The sequence below is a fragment of the Hylobates moloch genome, unplaced genomic scaffold (assembly GCF_009828535.3).
Source record: "Hylobates moloch isolate HMO894 unplaced genomic scaffold, HMol_V3 SCAFFOLD_1, whole genome shotgun sequence".
Classification (NCBI taxonomy): Eukaryota; Metazoa; Chordata; class Mammalia; order Primates; family Hylobatidae; genus Hylobates; species Hylobates moloch.
Window position 1 is genome coordinate 75,296,432 of NW_026652276.1, and position 20,758 is coordinate 75,317,189.

A 20,758-nucleotide genomic window follows, 5' to 3' on the forward strand; every position below is an offset into this window, starting at 1 on the left:
ATACCAAAAATATCCTTAATTTTTCTATATACAGGTATCTATTTATGTTTAAATTAAAACTATTCTATTACTCATAGTCATAGTCATAACACATTGGTCATAGTCGAGAATACTCTGTCAAATTTTTAGGTAAGGCTACTGGAATCAACACTTGTTATTTACTCAGTGATAGCTTAGGGATTGGGATGTGGACCTCAAAATATGCCCTCTGCCTTCTTCTATAAAAAGTAGGGAACAGCCAGGCAAAAATGTACAAGTTACTCCAAGGGGAGAATTAGTAAGATCTCCATAGAAGATGGCAAAAGTGGTGGTACTCTGGCTTTTCCATGAATAAGTGGAAAATCGTGACTTGTTTAATCCAAGTTGTTGTAGCATTTGGCAAATTACTCTATCAGATTATTACACTGGAAAACTGCTTAATGCAGTTGAGTATATTTTGAGAGGGAAAAATAAATTCCAGATAAACAGAACAAAACTACTAAAATAGAACTGTAGCAGTAATGTAATGGTACGTTTTATACTTCTTTGTAGTATTTTTAATTATCCTACTTACATATATTTTGTGAACTGAACCTTATGTTTTATCAAAATAATTTAAAAAATTGTAACAGTACCATGACATTTCTACCTGATTTATGGTGGTACAACTAGCCATGCCTAAACTGTTGTGCTATCTTGAAAAGAACTGTCACTGCTCAAACAGAATCAAAGTGAAGAGTGATAGTTTTTCCTACCTTCTCCCTTTCAAACTGTCCATAACCTAATGTTTTAGATATTCCGTTGAAAACAGGATATAGTTTAATTTTTACAATGCAATCTGACAGTCTATATCCTTAAACAAGACCACGTAATCAATCTATATTTTATGTCATTATCAAAATATTATGATGTGACTTCATCATCTTACATTTTCTATTGGTGCCTGTTGTTCTGTTACAGTTTCTCTCATTTTTTGTTCTCTTTTAGACTGAGTATTCTTTGTACAGAGCATTTTACTTGTCTATTTTTATACACTTTCGTGCTCTCTTAGATTTACTCTAAAAATTGCATGCATCCTTAACTTATCAAAGTCTTACCTCCTTGTTCAAATAATTTAAGGGCCAAAGAACCAATTTCGCTTCACTTAATTTCCCCTTGATTCATATTATTTTTGTTTTTTATTCCCTCCATTCAATTTATTCAATTTCAGTATTATTTTATGAAACCAAATTTCATTTAGATTTCTCCATATATTTACCATCTTCTTTGCTCTTTACTGCTTGCTACATCTCTGGGATAATTTTCCTACTACATAAAGTAACTCTTTTAATATAGGTTTGCTATTAATAAACTCAGGATTCTAGTTTAGTTTTGCTTGAAACTGGCTTTATTACTTTTTTTGCTTTAAGAACATTTCCAAATCCGTCAACATAAATTTGTCTTTTTCTCTTTTATTTTTGTTTTTGGAATTTTATTATGATGGACCTAAGTGTCGTTTACTTTATTTTTCTTTTCTTTTTGAACTGACTTTTTAAAAACAGTTCTGGAAAATTCTCAGGGATTATCCCATCAGATACTGCTTCTGCCTCTTTCCTGTTTTTCTGGAACTACAATTAAATGCATATATAAGGTCCTCCCACTATTTCTTCTCTTACACTCCTTTTATTTTCCTACTATATCTTCCTGCTATAATATTTATTGTTTTGTCTGCCTCAAGTTACAGCTCGCTGATCTCTCTATTGGATCTAATCTACCATTAAACTCATTCAGTGAATACTTAGTTTCAATGACAGCATTTTCAATTCATAATCCTAATATGATTCTTTTTCAAGTATGTTATGTCACCTTTACAGACATTTTCAAGTTTGAGTTTTGATCTCAATAAAAATAACAAGTATATATTTATTTTTATAGAGCTATATTACAGTTTACATCTGATCATTTAAATATTTTCAGTCCTGGTGCATCTACATTTTTTTAACTTTTCACTTCGAAAAAATTTTTTAAATTACAAAAGAGATGCAAGAATAAAAACAGAACATAGAACACTCATATAATCTTTCCTTGATTCAAATATGTACATTTCCCTCTTTGCTTTACCATTTTACCCATAGATAATTATGGAATGATCTCATTTTCCCTAATTCAAACTCTTTATCCAGATATGCCTGAATTTGCCCCTTGTATTACGCAGCTCTGCAAGCCAATAAATTCTTCTAAGCTATTTTTAACTGGATATCTATCTTTTGTAACTCAAATTCTGAACTGACACAAAACTTTTAAAATCTATGTACACAGTAACATTCTGTGTATAACTATAGCATATATCTCCTCTCAATACTTGCATGTCAGCAAGCAATAATCAAATGAAGGCAAATAAAATGATAAATGCTATAGTAGGACTTACATCTAAAGAGAAAATGAAAATGTTAATTAGCATATTTAATTTTTATGTAGCTAAATATTTTAATGTCCTAATTATTGATAAGTTGCCTTAGGAAAACTAAAATGCACAACCATGATAAATGGACAAAACTGCTCCCAAATCAGTCCACAGCACCTTAGTTTCTGCCACTGTCCTTATATAAAATGTTGAATCAAATGTGAGACATTAGCAAACAAAATAAATAACTTCCAGAAGTGCTTGAACACAACTGAAGAGTTTCTAGTCCAAGCCTCAAGGTCCCTGAAATGGCCTTTAACTCATCTTCCAGCAGGCTTTTTTTTTTTTCTTGTCATCAATTCTACTCATGTCAGCCAGAGAACACATTACCCCACCTTCCCATTCAAAACCCTTAAATAGAACACTAAAATCCTTTCTACATTCTACAAAGGGCTCATTAGCAGGCTCTGGCTACCTCCCCGACCACACTTAGGGAATTCTTATCTCCAACCACTACTCCCCACTTAGGCCATTCCAGGAGCCAGATTGCCTGAGGTGCCTCTAGGATACCGGTTTGATTCCTTCCTGAAAAACCCTGCCTGGAAGATTTTTCTTTAAATATTACCATGGGTTGGCCCTCATTTAACCCAGGTCTCTGATCAAATAGCACACTTTGCAAATAATCTTTCTCAACTACCCCTTCTAAAATACACTTCCTATCCTTCCATCAGTGTTTCTGACTTTTCTCTGTCTTGTTTTTATTCATAGCAATCACACTACCTGAGATGTAACACTGTTTATGTTCTCTCTCTCTCTCTCTCTCTCAAATGTAAATAAATAAACACTGTCAAGGGAGATACTAGCTCACCAGTACAAATATAAGTTAATTAGTGAAAATAATGTGCCCTGTTGAAAAAAAACATTAATTGTAACTTGCTAAACGGAAACAGTTTGCTTGTGATCTCTGCTCAGAAAATCTTTTATATATTCTTGTCTATCGCTTTTGAGATACTAGCTCACCAATACAAACATAAGTTAATCAGTGAAAATAATGCATTCTGTGTAAAAAATTATTAATTGTAACTTGATAAATGAAAGCAGTTTGCTTGTGATCTCTACTCAGAAAATCTTTTATATATTCTTCTTTATTGCTTTTGTGGTACGTACATGACATTGCTGTTAAAACTAACATGTATTGCATGCATGCAGTACCCAAATATTCAGTTTAGTAGACTTGTGGCTTTTGCCTGTTTTGGACAATACCATTTACTGAAAACCAACATTTGAATAAAATTTATAAATAAGAATTATCTAAATATTTTTCCACATTGTTGAATACCTATTTTAAAAGTCAAAATGAAAGTGCCATATTATTAACTTTGTCAAATATGTATTTGCTTAATGAAATAGGTCAAAACTATCAACTTAACTTTTTTGCAAAAAAGTTACCCTTCATTGTTAATGAATTGGGTTCTTAGAGTTATAAATGTGATTTCAAAAGGAAAAGAGAATATAGATGCTATATGTTTTAAATCATTAGATGACTGAGATTAGTAAACAGCCTAAATAATTTTTAAGAGGTAGATCAGTGTAGCTATGGAGCCCCACTAGGACATGAAATTTTGTGTGCAATATATACTGATTCTGCCACATACACAAAAAGTGGTTCATAAATATAGAATAATACCAAAGAAGTAGGTATGTAATTTTAAGGTCCATAAACTCTAAGTTTCCATCTTTTGTATATTATCTATTTCTTCATTCTCAGAAATTATCAACTCTTGCTATTTATTTGAAACTTTACAGTACATTAAGTTAGCTTAGAACTAGCCCTGAATGTATAAAAAGTAACTGAAAAGAAAGCAAAACAAATGTGAGGAAAGAAAAATTGAGGAATAATGATTAATGCCAAATCTAACCTTTCTGCTCTAGAGCATCTAGCACCAACTATAGACCAAGTTACTTTTAACAGTCTCTGCTATGATTTCCTTCAATTATGAGCTATGACAAGTCAATTTCTTGACATAAAACATTAATAGGGTTAATTTTTTAAAAAACAGAAAAGAACTCGTTTGAGACTCATGGCACCTTGGATATTAAGCCAGGTATTACTGAATATGTTACATTTGCAACTGGTAAAGTTGCAGATACCACTATAACAATGAATATGACTAAAAACATCTAGGAAACAAGGGTCCAAGTATAATGTCCCAGTCCAAAAGGAGTTTATCACTGAGATTCTGAATACTGACATCATTGCTTTAGATATTTTTGGTTATTTTCAGGATCTTGTACAGATGAAAAGGATCAGCCATCAAGTTATTTGCCAGGCCACCGATGGCACTATATAGTTCTCATATCCTATCTGATTTAAAGCGAAGAATTATGTACAGGATGTCATTTCCTATTGCCAACTAAAGAAAAGGGGAAAAAGCTAACAGAAAACGGGCCTTTAAAAAAAAAAGTCTTAGAAGAAAATGTGCTCAACTCCTCACTCTTCACCTATACCCTTCAGAAAAAACGTTAGATAGTAGCAGCCAAATCTCTTCATTTCATTTTTCAACTGACTACATAGAAGGAATGTTATCGGAGGGATTTTCACATTGAATGTTAAAGTATCAGTTACTTCATTTCTCAATTTTATATTGAAATGGAAAATAATAAAATAGCATAGTAAAGTATATGACAGAAGATATGAATAATACAGACAGAAATTATAGTCAGTGTCTAAGAAAGATAGGGCAGTTTTTTCCCTTATTAGACTACCCTAGGCCTGCTCAGTTGACATCTTCTTTCTAGTAATAGATATCATTCTACTTCAAAAACTAATAAACAAAAGGAGTACATGTTTTGTTTGAGGTTCTGGTATTAAATTCTTGGCTCTACCAAAAACTCAGTTTTGGGCTTGTAAATATTATATAACCTATATGTTTTTCTCAGTCCCAACAGTTATAAAATAGAGATATTATTATAGTAACATCTACTGCCTAAGGTTTTATTAAGTATTCAATAATATAATGCCTATGAAAAGATTAACAATTCTATTTCTAACACACAGTAACATTCCAATAATTATTTTGTGTTACTAATATTACTCTCCATAAAATGCTTAATGGGATAGCAACTATTTTCCCATTTACTAAATTAATATTTTAACTTTATTTTCAAGTTTTGTGGTCATGCTTACTCCTAATCATGGACTCAACCTTGAACAATAAAAGCAATTTTAAATGAATATGTTTTTCTATCTTGGAAAGCTTTTGACGGTCTTTCTAGTAACAAGACTCACAACTATTTTAACTATCAACTGGTATGAGTGGGGAATTTAGAGGAGTAGAGAGTGAAATCTCTGAATTTGAACAGGAAAAGGGAAGGGAAGATCTTGGAAGGGACATCCCTAAACGGTAGAGCAGAGGAAAAAGAAAGAGGCTCAGCACTATATAAGCAAAACAGAACGGGTTCTTTAACATTACATCTATTAATATTTTCTGATGACAGTCCTGGCAAACCATGAACAGGGGCTGGGGCAGAAGCAAGTCCTTTTGACAACCACCTCACCATTCATTGTCCACCATGACTTCAAAATGATCCCATCTACTTATTAGTGCACTCTTAAAAAATAACATCTTTATTATGGAGAAATCCAAAATCATTTCACTTGACAGGAAAAATAAGTACATAGAACTACAAAATGTTATGCTTCAGACATAAGATGACACTCATATTCTTGTTGTAGTCTCTCTGAAATTAACTATGAGCTTAATACTTTGAAGATAATGTGATAATCAACTGAGCAAAGAGAACAAGATAGACTATGATATAAAATGCATTTCAATAAAGAGAGATAATGTTACCACATTCATTCCCCAAAGAGACAGTGAAGAAACATATATAGTTCATTGTTTCTTCCTATTTCACTTCAAATTAACTCATGTATAAAGGGAACTTTTCCACTATATTTTAGTTATTTGCTCTTTTTTTGAAGATATACCACTACCATGGGTAATCTTTTCTAGGATATATCAAATCTGTGGGGTAAATATAATATTTTTGCTATCTTATTTATTTTCCCTGAATTTATTTCAATGAAATACGCAGAATTTTAAAAAGATTAGGAGATGGTCCAATTGGGTAAACTTTTACAAAATATGTTCATAATTGCCTTTTTTCTAACTAATTATTCTAAAAGAGAATACCATTTATAAGAGACACAGTATCTCTTTAAAATGTTTAAAAAGTAACCATGAGGCTTAGTGGGTTTAAGAAAGGGAAAGACCAGCATAGGGGCTTACTGGGCAGGGAAAAGAGTGTTAGATTAATTTGAGAAGCAGTCAGGAAGCTAGCTGAGAACTGTCCAAAATGTCTGAATTTGTTCTTCTAAAAGAAAGAGAATATCATGAGAAATGAGACTGAAAGGAAGTTCCGTGATTAAGATGCACTTTGCTACACAGAAGAGAATGAGACAACAGTTTTGAAGACAACATGCATTGTATTGCATGCAAACTCTGTGATAAACTCACCTATATAAGGAGATGAAAAATCTCACACTACTGAATAGTGAGAAATAAAACTATCCAAAACCATGACTAATATTCAGTGCAAAATATTAAAGTCAAAAGGGAAAATATAGTTGTGTTTTTTCATTTAAAATTTTTTTAAAGTTATAAAATATTCTAGAAAACTGGACATAAAAATAAAGAGGAAATAATCTGTATTTTCACCATTTTACAACATATTTGTAATTTCAGTGTTCATATGTGTATATTTTGCCTATTTAAAGTAGGACTTTATATAATTTTGTACCATATTGCCCCCAAGAAACATTAAAGCATGTGCATTTTTATATTTGATTATAATCATTTTATATTTTATTATAATCACATATTTACTCTTAATGGTTGCATATTATTCTCAAATGTATGTGCATAAGTCTATTGTTGGCCATTTGAGTTATTTCTGATTTTTTATTATACATAATACATTCACCAACATCTTCAAACATATGACCTTTTCCATATTTTGTACTATTTCTTTAGAATAGATTCCCAGAAGTAGTATTAAGGATTAGACAGTCAGAATTCTTTTTATAATTATTTTCCCCACATACTGCCAAATTGTTTTCCAAAAGGGCTGTACCAATTTTAATTGCACCAAAGAGTATCTGAAAGCACCAGATTCACAGCATACTTGCCAACACGGAACATGATTATTTTTAACACTGTTATTTAGTAGGTGAATAACTAGTCCTCATATTCTTCCTATAATTTAGTCTAGTAGACCGCAGGATGGCAAAGGAGAAAATCTGAAATTAAGGAACAATTTAACAGAAATTCTTTATTCTCGTGGTCAAGATAAGTTAAACAGATGCTGAAAGATCACCAAATGAGATTAGTTCACAATAAATGTGTATACACACAAAGCATGCTAATAGATAAGTGCAAACCTGGGTAGGGGTCTCTAGACAAATGCCATGAAACCAGGTATTTGGTCCAGTCTTATTCAGCATTATTAATCACACAACTGAAGACAAGGAAGGCAAGATAATCAAATGTGAAAATAAATACACATATATTTTCACAGTGAACAAGCACACATACACTTTAAATTCGCAACTCCACTTCTAGGTCCTTTAGTTTCTTGTACACATGTGAAATAATGTGCACAAGAGCTTTACAGCATTGGTTGTGTTAACCAAAATATCAGAAAAAATATTAATTGTTCATCAGGTGGGAAGTCTCATAATAAATAAATTATGGCACTTTCAACAAAGGTAGTATCATGGAGTTGAGGAAATGAATGAGGAAGCTCTTGTAAACTTTGACAGTCCTCCAGGATTGCTGTGTTTAAAAATCAGGAAGCAAAATATGTATATAATATATTAACAACTGTCTAAAAATTGGTGAGAAAATATTTAGTGTATGTGCATAGGCACAGTATCTAAAAAGATACTGTGATGGTTAATTTTATGTGCCAATTTGACTGGGCTAAAGGATACCTAGGTGGCTGGTAAAACATTTCTAGGTGTGTCTGTGCAGATGGATGAGATGAGCATCTGAATCTGTAGACTGAGTAACAAAGATCATCTTCACTAACCTGGAGGGGCATTATGCAATCCTTTGAGGGTGTGAATAGAACAAAATGTCAGAGGAAGGGTGAATTTGCTCTCAGCTTGAGGTGGAACAGCTATCTTCTCCTGCCCTTGGACATTGATGTTCTTAGATCTTGAGCTTTCAAACTCAACATAAATTTACACTATTGATTCCCCCCACATTCTCAGGCCTTCAGACTCAGACTGAATACTACCAGCTTTCCTAATTCTCCAGCTTGTTGATGACAGATTATGAGAATTCTTGGTCCCCTAACCACATGAGCCAATTCTTATAATCTCTCTCTCTCTCTCTCTCTCTCTCTCTCTCCTGAGCCAATTCTTATAATCTCTCTCTCCTCTCTCTCTCTTTCTCTGTATGCTCACATACACACACTTTATTGGTTCTGTTTCTCTAGAGAGCCCTGAATAACAGATTTTGGTGCCAAGAGTGGTTCTAGAGGAACAGAATTTTAAGGACAAGTTTTCTGAATTGGTTCTGGGATCTCTGGATTTAGCTCTCTAATCTGATTAGATTTATTGGTGCGAATTTAATGGCCTTATTTCCACTGGTAAAGAGAACGCTGAGTATAACAATACATAAAATACTGCATTGGATACTTCCAGTCAACCACTTATAAGAAATAAAGAGCTAAGGGACTCTGTATATGATACTTTCAAACATTTTTGAAAACTAAGGCATATAATCATGTTGCTGGACAAAGTGGTGAGCTCTGGGATTTGAATTCCCAGCTCAAGTGCTGCATAAATAACTTAAGAGCTTCTGAGTGTCCCATGAAGGAGAGCCTTATCTCCTGTATCTGCAGGGCTGAAATTGCTGAAAATCAAACACAGAACTTTATCCTGGGATTAGCTGAATTACAACACAAATTCAAATTCTAGCCTTTCAGAGTATCTACCAGTAAAGTAAGGGTATTAATTGGGGAAGAATGGAATACTGTAAATTGGGATGGGAAGGTATGGAAGACCTTGATGAAGCTGGGGACAGTAAGCTTAAAAATTCTGATGAGTCTTCTTTGTCAGGGAAAGAGGTCTCCCCAACCCAGTGAAAGCATCCTTTCCGTCTCCAGTAGAAGCAGCCTCCCACTCCTATTGGTAGCAACCTCCCAACCCACAGTGGCATTGGCCTTTCCAGCTCAGTCTGAGGGGATAAACTCTGAATTGCTCATGGAAACAATAATGACTTCCCCTGAGGTCATTACTATGCAAGATAATGCTCATTATCCTCAGGCTCCATCCCACTCTGGTACTAAAATTTGTATTAGGGTTCTCCAGTAAAATGGAAGCAACAAGGTCTCTCTCTCTCTGTGTGTGTGTGTGTGTGTGTGTGTGTGTCTGTGTGTGTGTGCGTGCGTGTGTTTCCAAGAGCAGGAGAAAACAGATGTCTCAACTCAAGCAGAAGGAGCTATTTGCCCTTCCTCTACCTTTCTGCTTCCTTCAGGATGATTCCCATTCATACTGATGAGGATAGTCTTCTTTAGTTGTTCTAATGATTCAAATGCTAATCTCTTCCAGAGGTATGCTCCCAGACACACCCATAATGTTTTACCAGCTACCTAGGCAACTTAGACCAGTCAAGTTGACACATAAAGTTAACAATTACAAATACCACGAAACTAATAAGAGTGGTTACCTATTTGAGGAATGAAAACTAAGTGTATGCGGAAGGATATGAGAGAGAGAATTTTTACTGTGTGTTTTTGGAACCAGTTGTATAATATATTATCTATTATAAAATTAAACACATTAATTTCACAAAAGGAAAAAATAACCACAAAGCTGGCCCTACCTTATATTCTGAAAAGAAATCAGCTGTCAGATTGTACATTCTCATGAACCAGAAGAGGGCAATGGCTACAAGGCAACCAATGATCAACCAATTTTATTTTTCCTCTCTTATTCTTTTCCAATATTTTTATTATTTGCTCAAATATAGTTCATGAGATCATCAAAATCATTCTGTGCAGAGCTCAGTCAATATACCAAAGTGCTGCTCAAAAATATATTACAAGATAACATATTTATGCTTTTAGAAAAATTCCATTTCTCTGCCCAGACCCTTTGTTCTTCTTTCAAAGTTATAATTTATGAGCTACAGATATGAGCCAAGAGAAAAAACCTCAAAACTTTCCATGATATTTGTTTTCAGATTTATGTAAGGAAGCATGAGTTTTAGCTTTATTATAATCATATTTAATAGAATCTTTAATTGTATTTAATAAATAACTGGGCTAGACTAGAATAGCTCATATTGTCTCAATTTAAGCTTGAGTTAATACAAATTAGCAGGACAACTGATAAGATACACGTATATACATATATATGCAATTATTTTATCTTTTTTTAACCTGATATGACAATAAAAAAATTTTATTTTAATTACAAAATGCAAATACATCTTAAGTTCAATTACATTAAGATAAAGATGTGAAAAGCAAAGTCTAAAATTACCCCTGAAAAGTTACCAACTATGAAATTAGCCAGATATCACTGAATATATAGTAACGATATAGAAAATAAAAATTTGTACAAGTTAGTCCTTTCTTTCCAAAATTAAGCATATCACGCCAATGTTTTGTTTCCAATACAGCTGTCTGGAACCCAAAGCCATTATCGTTTCACCCATTTTTAGTTTGTTTTAGTATAGTTTTTTTTTTTAATGATTATTAAAGTAGTGCCTGTTCCTGGCAAAAACATTTTTACATATTTAGAAATGAAATCCCTATCATCCTACTAGGCAAAAATCAAAAATGTTAATATTTTATTTAACCCTTTTTATATATGTAAATCAAGAGTCCTTCTTCATACTAAATTTTGTATTCTGCTTTTTTCACTATTATCTCATCACCATTTTCCAATGTTATTATCAACAATTGAAAATCAATGATTTAATAGTGTATGCCACAATTTAATTATTCCCCTTTTGTTGACCAAATAGTTTATTTCTACCATCACACTACTACAAATGTCTCTAATGAATTCCATGGAATTAACTCCTACAAGAGATATTACTGAAACAAACTATTTTTAGGTTTCTTGATATACCCAGTGGATGTCTGTTGTTTTTACCTATCGAGGAGACATTTTTCCCTTCTGCTAGTAACAGTCCCTTCATCTTCCTTTCAATATGGTCTCGGCTGGGCACAGTGGCTCACACCTGTAATCCCAGCACTTTGGGAGGCCCAGGTGGGTAGATCCCTTGAGGTCAGGAGTTCATCACTGGCCTGGCCAACATGGTGAAACCCATCTCTACCAAAAAATAAAAAATTAGCCAGGTGTGGTGGCAGGTGCCTATAATCCCAGCTACTAGGGAGGCTGAGGCAGGAGAATTGCTCTGGGAGGCGGAGGTTGCAGTGAGCTGAGATGGCACCAATGCACTCCAGCCTCGGTGACAGAACGAGACTCCATCTCAAAAAATAAAAATAAATAAATAAATAAATAAGAATACAGTCTTGGTAGGACTGGTAATCAAAGTGCCCAATGATCCACTGACTAAGGCATCATCATGAAACCAAAGCTAGTAAAGTCATACTTTCCATTCTAGGAATTTGAGCCTGAAGCACACAGACACATGAACAGAAAAGTACTGATGCTGATTTAGCCCATCAGTGATGGTACCCAGAAAGGACTTCATCATTTCCTCTTATGTTCTCTGCAGCCATTCTGTTTTCTCTCATTTTCTTTTGATTCTACAAGCTTCAAAATACCTTCCTTTGTTGTGGATCTTATTCCTTAAATTAGTCATGATTCATTTCTATAGCATGCAACTGAAGAATTCTGTAAACACCAATGAAGAATCTTACCAGAAGTTTAGGAGTATCTGTAGTTACTGTGCCCAAATTATATTCAATGCACTCAGAATAAAATGATGAATATGAGCCTCTTTCTTCAAGAAGCTTTCAGTCCACTAAAGGAGATGAACATAAACTAGGAATTTCTACATTGAGAGAAATCTTCTAATAGGAGAAGACACGGATGTTGAATGTACTTCCTCTATTTTCCACTTACTTGTAATTATGGTATTTTTAACTTAAAGTTGTTAACTTTTATAAGGTAAAATCTTTTCCCCACTATGTTTCTGTTTATGGAGTCTTTATTTGCTCTTAGCTTGTTTTAGAGTTTCTTTATGTTTACTCTCCCTTCATCTGATATTTATTTTAGAATGCAGTGTGAGGTAGGGAGTTTACATTTTTCACAAATAATTATTCAATTTTCCCAGAACCATATATTAATCATTTTGTACCTCCCTACATATCTGTGATTATTTCATATTGTGCTTTATTTTCACATATTTTAGAGTTTGCATCTGAGGTCATTTATTCTCTTCTGCATGTTTGTCTGCATGTTAATCAGCACTTGTAATACCTTTAAATACTTGAAAGTGCAGCTTCCCTTAATGCATTCTTTATGTTAAAATCCTTTGCTGTTATAACCTATTTGTTATTCTAGATGAACTTTAGAATCGCTGTAAATTTTACAACAATCTCTTTGGAATTTAACTGCAATCATCTGTATGTATATATGTGAATATACATATACATTCAGTATTACTCTTTTTCTCTACTTATTTACATTTATTAAAAATGTCCCTTAGGAAGTTTTTGAATTTTAATAGCTTCTGATTCTTGGCTTATAATGACATAAAATCCGGAGAAATTTTCAGGCGGCATTGAAATAACTCTTTATAACATTTAAAATATAAAGTTCAGCCGGGTGTGGTGGCTCATGCCTGTAATCCCAGCACTTTGGAAGGCCAAGGCAGGCAGATCACCTGAGGTCAGGAATTCAAGACGAGCCTGGCCAACAGGGTGAAACCCTGTCTCTACTAAAAATACAAAAAAAAAATAGCCAGGCATGGTGGCAGGCGTCTGTTATCCCAGCTACTCGGGAGACTGAGGCAGGAGAATTGCTTGAACCCAGGAGGAAGAGGTTGCAATGAGCCAAGATCATGCCACTACACTCCAGCCTGGGCAATAAGAGTGAAACTCCATCTCAAAATAAATAAATAAATAAATAAAGTTTAAAAATGTATATATGTTATATAAATTCTACATCTATATGTTTATAAATAATACATATATATGTTTATAAATAACACACATATATGTTTATAAATAACACACATATATGTTTATAAATAATACATATATATGTTTATAAATAATACATATATATGGAGAGAGAGACCAAGAGAGAAAGAAGGAACCAACAGAGGGAAAAAAAATGACTATTTTTAGCTGCCTTCAGTAATTTCGGGATCGGCCTATTTTGTATTTCAGTCAGCAAAGCTAGAAACTAAAGATTATCTTTTATTTCTTTGCATAAAGGAAATCAGGCCAAAATAATGACTAAAATAATTTTATCAATGCAATCTATTATTTGTTAGTTGTTGCTTATTTTAAAATACAGCACCTCTCCTGTTTATAATTAGCTGGGTTCACTCAAGAGAAACCAACATGCATTACTCATATTTTTCATCTAACTCCTCAAAAATTGGAATTCAAGCAATCAGTGATGCTATCACTATTTTATAAAAATAAAAACTAAAGTAGTGATAAACTATGATACATACTCACCAGCCCTATGACTGGCATAGACAGATACAGAATTGAGGAGGCCTAACTATTAGTTCATATGCCCTATTCACAAAGCCATGGTGCATTTGTGAACATTTAGTACAATTCTTCTTGTCTAGTAGTATCTAAATTTCCAACTAATTGTTTGCAAACAACCTCTACCTCTGGCAGTTGTTTTTGCCTGAGTGCTAGGGTCCTAGAAAAGTTACCCACATGTCTTACTGTTCAGTGAGGAATTGATTCAGCCCTGACGTCACCTATATGTGTCAAGGAAACATCTCACAGCCAAAGACCAAACAAAGTGCTAAGTACAATTACTCATAACTAAGTGCATTATATCAGTTATAAACCATCTCTTCTGTTTCAAATTAGTATTTTAGGAGAATGATATGTCTCTTCAAACCCCTGTGGGAGGTGTTTTCTGACAGAATCTAGCAATAGGTTTTTTTTTTTCTTTTAGAACCAAGAAAGAGGTTTTTAATTGTTTAAAATCCTCTCATTATCCATGTAATTTACCCCTCTCTACCTAGTTTTTTTTTGTTTTTGTGTTGTTGTTCTTTTAAAAAAAAAAAAATTTACAGCAGTAGCTTTTAAATTTTCTTAAGCATTTTTTTCTTATTCTAGAACATTCAAGAAAAATAGTAACAAAAAACTGCACACAGTTTTGGTATTTTCTGGAGTCCCTGAAGTTTACCTGTCAATCACATTGAAGTCCAAAGTGATTGACCTTGGGAAATAAAAGGTCCTGTAAGAAGAGGAAAAATAAGAAACCCTATTTTAGCAATTCTATTCTACCTGTTATATTCTATAAACTAAATTCTATAGAGTCTATAAATATATGTATATAGAGTATATACATCTGTATGCTATAGACATAAAGAATGAATTAAATATAAATATTTTACTTGCAAAGTTACCTCCAGCCTTTTAAATCTTAGATAACGTCTCTAAATGTATCCCAATTTCTCATTTTCTTGGTCCTAACACAATATTAATACAATGTAATAGTATGCCAGATATTAAAATAATAACATGCACAAACTAGTAGATGCAGTCATTTCTCCTCATATTGTTTATTTTACAAAATGTACAACTGTTCAATGAGCAACTGGCAAAGAGTTAACTTATATACTTCATTGTTAACAAATAGTGTTTCTAGATCTTCTACTTCAACTGAACTGGCCATAAATATCAACTTCCTGGAGTAAAGTTCTTCCTTATACATAGAGGAAGTTGCACGAATCACCTGGGTTCTTCCCAGCTCTAAATACCTGATGTTTGCTTAGTTCTCATTAACAGTCTCATAATCAGCTGGAGTGTGCTAGATATGGTAACCATTTGCTGGTTTACTTGTGGTTTAAAAACATTGTTTTCCTAAAGTTTTGCATTTAGGCAGAAAGAAGAAGAACTAGGGCAAAACAGATAAAGGCTTAAATGAGTGGTGAATGCATTCCTGAATCTGGAGAAATAAAATATTGAGTTGACAATATCAGAAAGTCTTTCTCCATCTCCTAAAACCGGGGTGGGTGGCAGCAATCTTGAAGGCTTTTCTTGAATGATGTACCCTGCTCTATTGTCCTGTAATCATACAACCTGTGAATAAGTTGGCACTAATTCATCATGTACTATAGCTTCTTCAGAGTATAGTTTCAGCTTTGGTCTAATACGAAAATATTGTTCGCAAACCAGTTTTTGAAAGTCAAGCTAGGTTCCATTCTCCATATGAGGATAAGTAATAATTCTGAGATGTAAGCTAAAGACCCCAAAGAAAGTAATGAAATAGAAGTACAGAAAGCGACACTGGAATCATAATTGTACGGTTTTTTTGGCAAAAAAGAATAGAACCTGGGATCTAGGTAAAATTTAGCAAAGTTTGATCTGTTATTGGACTGATTGCATACACAAATCTATTTTTAATTAAGAACAAGCTTACTTGAAAATTGCTGTTTCAGCATTTCTTACTAGATAATCAGATCATGAGTCTTTATTTTTTTGATGCATAAACTTTAAGGAAACTTTGACCTCAAAACCTACTGTTTTTTTTTTTATCAGTTTTTACAGAGGTACATAAATGTGATACTTTCAATGTAGAAGAGAAAGAAGAATTCTCATTACAAATATGCTTTTGAATCTTTCCTAACTACTAAAATTCACTCATCCCTTTTGAATGAAGTTCTGTAGATTTGACTTTGCACAGTCATAAATACTGTTATTTTGTTTAAATGTTGTTAATTTGGAACCATTACGTTAAAAGATAATGTTGTCCTCTAGTTCCTCTGAAAAATATTATAATTTGATTTTAAAGATATTTTAAAGGACAGCTACCTTATCATGTTATTGCTGAATAATCATCTTTAGATCTCTCTTTTTTTGCCTTTAACCCTCACATATTACGCAGTGTTACTGTTCTCATACATAGCTTCAGGATCAATGTGTATTATTTTTCCGTTCTTACATTAATTTGTGTAGGTATATATGAGTGGGGATGGATAAGTTCAAGAGAAAATGAGATGGAAAGAGATTGGTCCATGAGATGTAGAACTTAGAATAAATAGGTTGGTAGGAGATAAATATTCTATGTAAGTTATCACTATATTTTTATGAGCTATTGCACCCCAATAGAATACAAACTGCAAAAGGGTGGGGATCTTTGTGTGATTTACTCATACGAGTATTCATTGAATTCATACAATAGTGTATGTATTCATTCACACAGTCAAAGCAAACAGAACAGTATTTTGCACACAGTAGGAACACAGTACAATTTGTTAAATGTTATTTGAATAAACCAGTATCATAATAATAGATTACTAAAGAGAACGAGAATATTCCTTTATGACACACATTCATCATTCAGAATAGATTAGTCAATTTGTTTCAAATGCAGCATGGCGAAATTCCTTCTGAGAACCTTTCTATTATGCATGTGTTTTTGTGTGGTGAGAGAGAGAAAGAGAAAGAAAGAGACAGAAAGAGACAAAGAAAAAATGAGAATGAACTTCTGATTTACTAACCAGTTGAAGTTTTTAATTCCCCTAACATTGTTAGTTTTAGAAAAAGAATGATTTCACTATTAATTAAAACAAATCGCTATAAACTTCACTTTCTTACCCATTCACGTACAAACACTAATCGTGACTATCTGACAAATTAAATAAGTTGTATTTCATAAAATAATTGTATCTATTAGCATTGCTATTCATATTGATGTGATCTTCTTAGAAAAGTTATCCGATGAGTATTAAAATTAAAACCTTGTACAAGTCAAAAAGTGAATTTAGTGGCCTAGGGTCTTGACAAGTTGACATTACTTGTATTACTAAAATTCATCTAGAATATATTGCAGTCTAAGCTCATGGGCTGCCCTGAAGCAAAACAAATTAAAGCTTAAGTACATTCGCAGAAATGGTACAATTTGAATTGCTTGTATAAACTAAGTGGCTGGCACTACCCATTAGCTCCCAAAAGCCTGTGCCCACCCCCAACCCCAACTCTGGATCATTTATGTTTACGCTTAAACATATTTCCTGTGGCTTTATCCCAATATTTATGACCATTGACACAATTCTCTGTACTTGATTATATTTGTCCTACTCGTTTTAAAATTAATTATCTAAAAAAAGATTTTCTCCAAGTAAAAGTTCCATAGACACACACACACACACTTACACACACAACCTTAAAATGAGTACAAAGGCTCTTAATTCCATTTTAAGACTTGTGGCTTACTCCAATACATAATGCAGTGGATATATAAAATGTTACTTGATGTCAAGGTGAAAAAGCACTTTCTTAGCCAAGTCGTTAAAATTTTCCTTAGAAGTTCCATTTTTAGTATTGGCTGTTACTGATAGCTTAGTTTTAAGTTTATTTTAAAATTGTTAATAAGTATAAAACACTTTAATCCTATTTCCCCCATATCAACCTATGAGGAAAACAAAAAGTTTTACCAGCCCATAGTATTGCATAAAAGAAACATAAAACTAAAATAAACTGCTTAGCCTGTTTTAATAACCTTAACAAAGTCCCGAAGGTTTCAATAACTACAATATTGCAATATTAATCACCTGGAAGCAGGTAAATTTTGTATAGAAACAACCACCACAAACTATATACTTTCTTTAATCATATCAGAAAACCACACTTTTAAGCCAGACATGATGAATGCTAAGAAGAAAATACTTAGCACCAATTTTTTACTAGTCCAAATGCAGTATGTGACTAAAATCATAGTAAAAAATCCATTTACAGCACAACAATTAAGTGATGAAAACCATGAGACCATCCTTGGACCCAAAACTGACATCACTACTAGTTTATCGTAAGTTATTCATCTGCTTTAAAATAACTTAGTTATTAAATTGGGAGAAAATAGAATATTTACAATGAAAAATAACTATCGAAAAATGCCTGACATTTTTGGACAGCTCCCTCCTGATTTTCTATAGCATTTCTATTACGTGCCTTACTTTCATTTTCTCCGTTTTACCAAATCAGAAATGAGCCCAATCAAAGTGGTTTCTGTGGTTTGGTTTTGAGTATTTTTGTTGTGCTGTGATTTGTTTTGTTTTGGGACAAAAGATCCCTCTAGTGAAAGAGATTACGGAGCTACATAACAAGAAAAATGCTGTCCCCAGTTCAAGATCCGCCTCTCTGTATTGAGCCAATTTTTGTTTTACCGAAGCTGGCAGGCAGGGAGCTGATGTTCCACCTCCATTCCCTGCTGCAACCCCATCGCCAGTCAAGGACCGGAGCCTCGCCCCATCTGAGACAGTGGGGAGTGCTCCTTAGTATTGAGGTATTTCAAGAACTTTCCTAAGCAGATACTCCCACGGAAACAAGGAGCCACACAGAAAACGATCGCCAAGAGTAAGTTTGTGCGTCCTGAACAGGGATGGAGAAGCCACTGCACTGAACTACGGAGATTCGGATTTGGCCCAGTGGAACCATCCATTTTCAGCAGCGCACAGAACTCGCCTTCTGCGGAAGGCTTTGCAGCACGGGTGGAACTCTCGATAGCTTTATCAAACAAGATAATCTAATATGAAACAAAAACGCTCTGGAGGCAGCTGGGTACCCTAACCTGATTACTCTGCGTGGTTAACGTGCCCTAGGTCTGATGGCCCAGACCCCAGCGGGCCTGAACTTTGTCGGAAGGCGGAGCCGCCAGGCATTTGGCAGCTGCCAGGGGCGCACCAGGCCCGGTCTCAACCTGGGAGGTCACGCGGGCCAAGGCGGCCTGGGGAGGCGGTGGCCCCACCTGGACGCCGGGCGTCCGAGCCCCGCTCCGCCTCCACAGAGCTGTCCCGCTGCGCCCTACGCCGCCACCAGGCAGGAGGATCCGCTGCCAGTACCTCAGAGTGGGACTCTCCATCCTCAAGTCTGCGCTCCAGAAAAGTGTAGCAAGCCTCCCACGCGGGGCTTCAGACACCTAAAAGTCGCCACTCCCCCAAGAGTAACCTCCACCTCCACCCCCAACTTCTCTTTCCTCCTTTTCTTCAGCAATGTGGCCCAACAGTTACTTTTCCCTCTCCTCCCTTCCCCTCCGAAGTCCCCGGGGCAAAGTAGGACTTTGGGGAGCCTCGGGGAACGCGCCTCTCGCCTGGCGCGCCAGGTCCACAGCTGCTTTTTATCACCGCAATAAAGTTCAATTTGCTCGGCTCTTTACGAGCCACGGTGGACTTTCCCGTGGGTTCCGTGCGTTCTCCCTCCCGCCGAGCCAACAGCATCCTACTCACTCCAGCCTAGCTTGGGTCCTTGAAGGACGTCGGGCCACGCAGAGGGGACCCACTGTTCTCGCTGCAAAGTGCCCCAAGCCGCGTGCGCGCACACACGCATCCACATCCACACTCACACAATGCCATCCCCGCGCTGTCAAAGTCTGTCAGCGCGGAAGGGAGAACGCACCAGTTGGAGCCGCACTGGCGCGGGCAGCAGCCCAGCCCACCGTCGGGCCACGCAGTCCGGGTCCCAACACCTTCGTCGGGATGCCCCGGCCACCACGCGCCTCGTAACCCCCAAAGACCACGCCAGCCGTCCTGGGGGCCTCGCGGGCGCTGCCGGACAGGACCTTACCCGCAGGACGCGTGGTCTCCGGCCGCTGGGCTGGCGCGCGGGCCACAGGGACGCTGCAGCCAGGGTCCCGAAGATGCTGCTGCTCCGCTGCCGCTGCCCCGATCCCCGGCGCCAGCATCACTTCTCTGCCGCCCCCGCCTCCTCGTGCTCCGCTCTCTCGGCCGCCCCTTCCCGGCGGCCGCCTGCAAGACCGGCAGCGCCGGGGGCGCGGCGGGGTGGGCAGCAGCGGAGGCGGCGGCGGCGCCCGCGCGAGCTCGCCCAGCTGCACTAGCCGAGCAGCCGCGGCGGCAGCCGGAGCACCCGAGCCCGGCTGCGCTTCCCCGGCGATGGCTCTGGCCTCGGCGACTGACAACGCCCGGCAGCCAATCGCTGCCTCGCCCCGCGCGGCGGGGGGAGACCAATCAGAGCGGAAGGCCCAAGGTTTACCTCCGCCTTTGCTCAGCGGGCTTGTTTCCGGGAGAGGCAGCGACGCTGCTGGGGTTTGGGATGGGGGAGGCGCGGGAGGGGCGCAGGATGGGGGACTCGTGGCCCCGGAGCCTTAGGTGAGGAGGGAAAGCCGGACCCGCAGGGGTGGGCCTGGGGCGCTTTCTGACCGCCAGGAGCCCGCGGCTTGGCAGGAAAGGGCGCCGCGGGTTGACT

At 36.2% G+C, this 20,758-nt stretch overlaps 1 protein-coding gene across 3 annotated transcripts in view; it reads right to left on the reverse strand.

The window, feature by feature from the left end:
- Positions 1 to 20,435, reverse strand: part of B3GALT1 (beta-1,3-galactosyltransferase 1) — a 594,483-nt gene extending 574,048 nt beyond the window's left edge. For all 3 annotated transcript variants that reach the window (XR_009214306.1, XM_032755483.2, XM_058441454.1), the window contains exon 1: positions 20,120 to 20,435. The gene's annotated coding sequence lies outside the window, so the exon portion shown is untranslated. The remainder of the gene's footprint in view (positions 1 to 20,119) is intronic.
- Between the last annotated feature and the right edge of the window lie 323 nt (positions 20,436 to 20,758).